The following is a 7,518-nucleotide window of genomic DNA, read 5'->3' as shown; positions in this document are numbered from 1 at the left end:
AGCACAGCGCATGAATACTTTTTCTGTACTGATAAATCAGGCCTCCTTACTCGAACAAAACAAATGAGCTGACTTTCTGCCAAGAATTTTCTGAAGTGATTTGAAGGGGAAAGAATCTGCTCTCCACCCTAAATCATTCTGTGCCAGGGAAGATATGCAGCTGCTGTTGCTATAGTCTGGATACTGTTGGCTCAGAAAGAAGTGAGCAGGAATTGCAGCTTTCAAGACTATGTTGTCAGCAGAACTGGTCTTTAAACCATGGAAAGGACAGCATAAGTTTTGATTGATGCTTTTTCAAAACAAATGTCTAGATATTTGCCAAATGAGGACAGCTTGTAATAGACCTCTGTTGTATTTAATTCAAGGATAAGCAAGCTAGGACTTTAAAATTTTAACTTCTCAAAATCCATCTTTTTCTATAAATAATATATTTTACATTACTCCCTTGTTACTAAAATAGTCTTTATGCTGGTGTATATATCAATATAAATCTATAGACCTATAAATCTAGATATATAAAATATAGAGTTTGCTGAGTTTGAAGGAACCCAATATAAAGGTGATATAAAGGTCATATATCATCTCCAACAAGACCTTAGAGTGGAAATTCAGATCACAGGATCACTACCAAGGGCATCATTAACTTCTTGATGGTAATGTCGACCTATAACATAGGGGAACAGGAAGCAGCCACTTTTCATCTTTTCCCTTTCACCTCTTGACATGAACTTGTGTTCACACTCTTTCATGGCTAAGCCTATCCAGTGAAACTCGTTCAGTATGATTATGGTCACTGTGCCTCTTGGGCTGCATCTTCAATGAGAGATGGAGAGCAGGACCAGGAACGAGTTCCTAGTGGGCTTTGGGAGCTGTGAACCTTTCCTTCCCATCTTTGCCTGAGCTGTAGCTCAGGCTTGATGTGCTCACCATCTGCTCACAAACTGGGCAGCACAGAACTGTGGATTGACTGGGCTGTGGTGTTCCAAGCACTTCCCAGGCCCAATTCCTCCTTCCAGCATGAATTACTGCATTAGGTGCCTCTGCTAAGAACTGAAGATTTATAGGATGAATCATATCAGCGTGTGGTCATAAGATTTTCTCTGGACTCACAGTCAGCTGACAATAGTAGAATCTCTTGTTCTGGTTCTGTAAATTCCAGCATGACTTTCAGGAAACACCAAAACAATCCAGAGACAGCTGGCCAGTGTTTGGATTTGCATCAGATTTATAAAACTATTATGATGAATATTACCATAATAGTTTACACAATAAAAAAGACACAATCCATTGATTTGCTGGACAGCTAGATTGATTTACTGAGAAATATGGAGACATATGTAATATAAATCATGTTAAAAAATAAGTGATAAATGGCAATAATATCTACCAGGCAGTTAAAACAGTTTACATGACACAAAACATTTTCTCAAACAAACAGAAATTCATTCAATATGCTGGAATGTCTCCCAAATGAGAAAGAAAAAATAAAAATGTGATTCAAGGAATAAAAACACAAAGCTCTCAAAGGGAAAAATTTTTATGTTTATGGCACACTGTGAGAAATATTTGACTATTAGGAATCCATATTCTACAATTATTTTAAGCATTACTTAAGAAAAATGTATTCTCTGGAAGTTAATTACATGTTCTAACTTGCTACTTATAAAATGTAACAGCAAATCAGACTGACTGAAAAGCAGCAGGTAGAACTTTCAAGGTCATTGATAAGATAATAGCTGTATATTTTTTCCAATCCAGAAAAAGTACACATTCTTATGTAATTAATATTATATTGAAAATGTATATACTCTTTCTTTGTGTCTCACTGCTTTCTGAAAGTTGTGCTTTGCAAACAATGCATGTACACACAAGTACATGTCAAGTACTTCTACTGAGTCACATATCTGCTCTAAAATGAGAGAGCAACCATTGGGTAAATCAATCTAGAACAATGTAAAAGTTGTTCCTTCAGAACACCTTGTTTTACCAGTGACAATTTGAAAAACAATTAAAATATTTGAAAGATTTTTAATAAATTCATTGAGGCCAAATAAAGAAAACCTTTTTGCATTTTCAACTAAACTGATTTAAACTATTTTCACCATACCACACAGCACAAGAGGCAAATGAGGGCACTCAAATAATTACAAGCCTATCAGATCTATGAATTTAAGGATTTAAGGTCATAAAAGTTCTTTATGTTACAATGACGCTTCAGCCAAATTCAATTGAACCCCATACCAGTGTTGCTTACAACCTCTAACTATTAGCCAAAAACTCTAGGCAAACTTGAGAATGGCAGAATTTGAGGGTAAAAGCTGTCCCCTTATCTGGACAAACCAGAAACATAAAAAAGGACGTCATATATTCTCTGCCCTCAGTAGGGTAATTAAAAAATTCAAAAGGTTGAAATCATGCTTTTAAAAATCTTTCCCCTCAACCAGACCTTTGTCAGAAATTGCTTCAGGAGGTATATATATATATATATATATATATATATATGAACCAAAAGACAGGATGGAACCATCAGAACTGTTACAAAACCAAAACCTGAGTATTTTGTCTATCATATGTTACATGAAGAGGGAGTACTAACACTTTTGGAAATGTGCAGAAGCCAAGGAAGCCAAAATAAAACAGATGACATTTATTTGTAGCAAATATTAGGACTCTCATGGATGTACAAAAACCACAAACAAATTCCAAATTAGTCTAAACAATATGTTGTAAAAGATATAAAAATATATATAAAATTGTTCTATGTCTCAAAAAAACCCACAAACAAATAAAGGACTTAGCAAAAACATATAACTACATACAGCAAAAGCTACTGTCGGTAATAGTCCCATGGAAATAAATGCTCCAAATGAATTCAGTGGGATTAGGGTTAGAGCCTCCAGTTGAGTAAATGGTTTTATGGTTTACGTGAAAAACCTGAATCTGTCCTTCAAACTGCTCAGTGTGGCAGTGTCCTGCCGCAGCCAGGATGCTGTGACAAATACTGTGCCAGGTAGTAACCAGCATGATCACTGTGCCCAGCACAGGTCACAGCAGACTGAGCAGCTGACTGAAAAAGATAACATTTTCTCAGAACCGTTATATGAATTCATGTTGATGACTCCTCATTGGCAGGAGACAATAGCTGAGAAGTTTTGCAAACATTATTATCACCACTTGCCTCTCTAGTGTCCATGGTCTACAATTGAGTGCTTCTGAGTGAGTGCACTTCAGCTCAGATCCAGAGGTTTGATCATCTGGCTAATTAAACAGACCTATTTAATTTAGCTTATGGGATCCAGCTGCATTTATGCTCCTCGTTTTGCTCAAATAAACATGCAGAAACCAAACAGGGAAAGCCACTGCTTTTAAAGCGCTACTAAAAGTGACTGCCTAAAATAATGTCATGACTTCCATATCAAAGTCTTATTTCTGTCATTCCAAAGACAAGAGTCTGTCATTTAAAGGTGTGAACTTTAATATTTTTCTCTTAAAACCAGCAGTAACAGTCTACAACCTCCACCATGGCAACAAGGTTGTCACTCTGAATGTCATCCTAGCACTGTAACTTTTTTCTTTTACAGTTTTTGGATCACTCCTTGCTATTGAATCATGATAAATGATACAGTTTGTAATTTCATCTCTCAGGATTTGCCCTCACCAAAGCACAAGCCAAGCCTTGCACTAAAACAACCCTTGCCAAAGGTATTAACTCACAAATCAAAATGCCAGCCTTTCCAATCAGTCCTACTCATTATAATCCCATGTGCCCTACATGCTATTTTGTCTAAGTGTCTTGCAAATCAAGTGTTTCATTGCCCAAGGCTTTGAGAAGTGTGGGCCAGACCTTGAACAAACATTCCATCTAGATGTCCAGTCTTATTCTTGAAGTGGGCAGTGCTATATTTCTTGGAATTAATTAAAAAAATAAAAAGTTACTAAAACAGATCTTAGTCATTTATTTTAAAAACTCCACATTTCACATACTGTGAACTCCACAACCCTGAACTCTCCTATAGATTTGAGACCTGGCAGGAAGAATAGGAACGGGAAAAACAGAAATAATGAACACGAAATCATGAAAGTTCTTTCTTGTCCTTATTGCTTAGGATGCAAGTTGCTGTATCTCATATCCACTGAAATACTTTACGGATGGCATATGCATTTTTAGGGGTGGGATATTTATACGTCTGCTAACTTCTTAAAGACTGCATACAGGATTAATCTCAGAAGGTCCTTTAGAATTTCCCAGGACTTTCAACCTCAAAAGAAAATTGCTGCTATGAGAAATTCCATATTGTTTTTAAATATCACCCAAAGAATGGAATCAGATGTTATTTGTTCCTACAAACATACACAGAACACATCACCTGGCAATCTATGTTTCTATGGCAGTACAGGCAGCAAACAACCATTTTATGAAAAATAACAGACTGCTTTTTTTTAATGGCAGCTCAGAACAATGCAGCTGCCTCATTTTTCAGTGTGAAATACACAAATCTGGTTTAACACTCCAAAGTATTTTTGAGCAAAACCCCTATTGCTGAAGAGTTTACTGCAATTAGTTGTAACTATGGCTATACACTCTGGAAAGGGTGGGAACAGGAGTTTAAAGTAGTGACAGCAACCACAAAGGTATAGGATTGATACATGTACAAACTTAATCAGCATTACCTTAATCATGGTTAGATTAGCTTTAGCTGGCTGCTGCTTTTGTTCAAATGTTGATATTGATAATATGCGGAATGAACCACCCAAGCAGAATGATAGAGGACAAAGCTGATCCAGATCTCTGCCTTCTTTCAGGTTTAAGCTATTGCAAGATATTTTCTTCTACTTAGCTTTGAGCTCTTAGGGAATAAAAGTTATAATCCAGTTCCTCACAAACAATGAGCCTATGAAATGCTGCAGACAAAACTTATTTACCAAACAACACTCACTTGTATTCAAATGAAGTGATAGCAATTGGAATGTAGACACTTTCAAATATGTTCTACTCCTTTATTTCACTTAAAAAATAGTTGAGATAAGTAAGAAATAGTTGAGATAAGTAAGTAGTAGGTATGCTTTAATTTGTATTGCAATGCCTATAGGTCATAACCAAGATAATGAGTCCCTTCACCCACTATCAGAGCACACAAAATAAGAGCTAAAAACTGTCAGGTACGCTTCACAGGGTGCCAATACATTAATAGGTACTGTGTGGACAGCTTAAGCAAATCAAAATATATCCTGCACTCAACTGAGCAAAGGGACACATCACTGATCAACAGCAAAAGCTAAGTTCAGAGCACAGCTACTACTCAGGAGCATAAGCAGGCTATCCAATTCTGGAACAGAAGGCTGCTCCTAGGTGTAAATGCCAAAAACTACATTAACTTATCAATTAAAGCCCTCAGCAGGGAGATCTTGGGATTGGTCTGTGCTGCCAGAGCCACTTTATCTACAGCCAACAGCAAACAAGCTGAAATAGTTTCGGCTGTCTGATGAACAACCCAAGCTCAATGAGATGTCCTAACCAGCATGACTCAGAGGCATGAACTTGCAAGCCTGAGACATTGGAAACCAAATGAAAGTCAGCCCTGAAACCAATGCAGTTTAGGTCTCTAGAATTTTTGCAAATGTACACAGTGACTCTGCATGACAGGAAACAACTTGAAGTTGCACCAGTTCCTGTTTTTAAGTGACTTTAAGCAACTTATTCACTCATTTGTTCAGACTGAGACAATACTAGGCAAAGTCAGAAATCCTGCAAGCCAATTGGAAAATTTTAAAGTGAAATGATAGGTGAGTTTGGATATTTTGAAGATTCAGAGGCAGAGCAAGGCTTGTTTGGAGCACTTTTAGATTCACGCGCTGCAAGCATGACAGAGTTATGTTTTCAGTGCCAAAGTCCTAATTGGTTTAAGACCTATAAACAAAACAGAGTGGAAAAATATTAACACATTAGTGCTGGTGGATCAAAGAACAGAGAGATTTCCCAAGGCCACTTTGGGAAGAGACAAGAACTGAGTGCACATTTCTCAAGTCTTAGCTCAGCATTTCTATCATGAGGTTCTTTTCAAAAGACTTATTTCCCAACAAGCCTTACCAATAATGCATAGTCTAATCCCCCCACTGAGAGTAGGTCAAATTATCATCAAAGATAACTACTCTGAACAGACTCTGTTTTTTCTTTTGTTGTGCTCAACTACCTAAACAAGCTGAGCCCCTCCTTGTAGATCACATTTTCTAGATGTCTGATAAAATCTGTTTGTTTGCTCTGGACTCTTTCCAATTAGTACACATCTTCTGAAGTGCACCAATTAAGATTAGTTTTGGGCACAGCACCAGGCACATTAATGAGAATTATGATTATTAGAAACTCTCTCAAAACATTTCAGTTTGTGCACTTACTATGTACACAAATAAGCAGAAGGAAAAATAAATAAAACCTTTTGGAACTTTAATTCTCCCTAAAGAGTTCTGTCACCTACTCAAGGATGCTGGTAAACAAGGTCAGATCATTACTCAGACAGTATTTGAAGTTACAGAAAGAACAAATAACTGACATATTTTGGCAAAGTCCCACAGCAACCAGATTTGGGACAATGATCTAATTCCACTGAAAGAAAAACAGTTAGACAGTCTGTCTCTACAGAATTAGAAATTCAGAAATATATACACTGGTACCAAACCTGTCATAAACCTGAAAAATTAAAATTACCTAATCTAATGGTACTGTGGCACCAGTTTAAAAGTGTCTAACTTTATAGTAGTATTACCTGAAGACAATACTGTACTTGTCTCAAGTAAAGTGTCTGAATTTGAGTAAAAAAGAAGCTGTTTTTCAGGAGGAATCTGCTACTGTATACAAGGGTAATGCTAGCTGTAAATGATTTTTACAAGATAAGGAGTAGTGCAGACCGAGTCATATTTTGTCCAAATGTGTTTGGGTGCAGTTTGTCCTTGGCTAAGAAAAATGATGCTCACACTCAGACCAATGACTATCTCTAACACAGTAGTTTAGGAATCCTAACAGAACTAATACCAAAGTTTAGGAAAAATAATTTATCAGTTCCCTGTTAATAGGATCCACCAACTTAATACAAGTTTTGAGAGTTCGAAATGGTCATGTGTATATATTTACATTCATGGTGCAGGATACAGTTACACTCTTGCCTGTCACAGTCAGGCATGTTCTTCTATTCTTAAGATTTAAAAAAACCCTCAACAGTGAAGAAATCGTATCTCAGAACAAGGCAAGACATCAATAAAGTTATTGCTAAGCTGGAAAATACCTTGTTCTGTGGCAAATACAATTTTCTCTCAAGATGAAACTTGTGAAGCAAAAGCCAAAACACTATTTGTCTTCCTAAAGCCATAGCAAAGATTGTTTACCTCCTCCCTGCAAAGGATATTCAGATATCCATGGCCTACACAAATACATGAGTTATCATTATCAATAAGAACAAATACATTTGGGCTTGTTGCTTGCCACACTAATACAATAATGTGTTCCCACTTTCTTTCAGGCTGAAA

The sequence above is a fragment of the Pyrgilauda ruficollis genome, unplaced genomic scaffold, assembly GCF_017590135.1.
Source record: "Pyrgilauda ruficollis isolate IOZ18807 unplaced genomic scaffold, ASM1759013v1 scaffold18, whole genome shotgun sequence".
Classification (NCBI taxonomy): domain Eukaryota; kingdom Metazoa; phylum Chordata; class Aves; order Passeriformes; family Passeridae; genus Pyrgilauda; species Pyrgilauda ruficollis.
The sequence above is the reverse complement of the archived record's forward strand: the minus strand, read 5'-3'. Positions refer to the sequence as shown.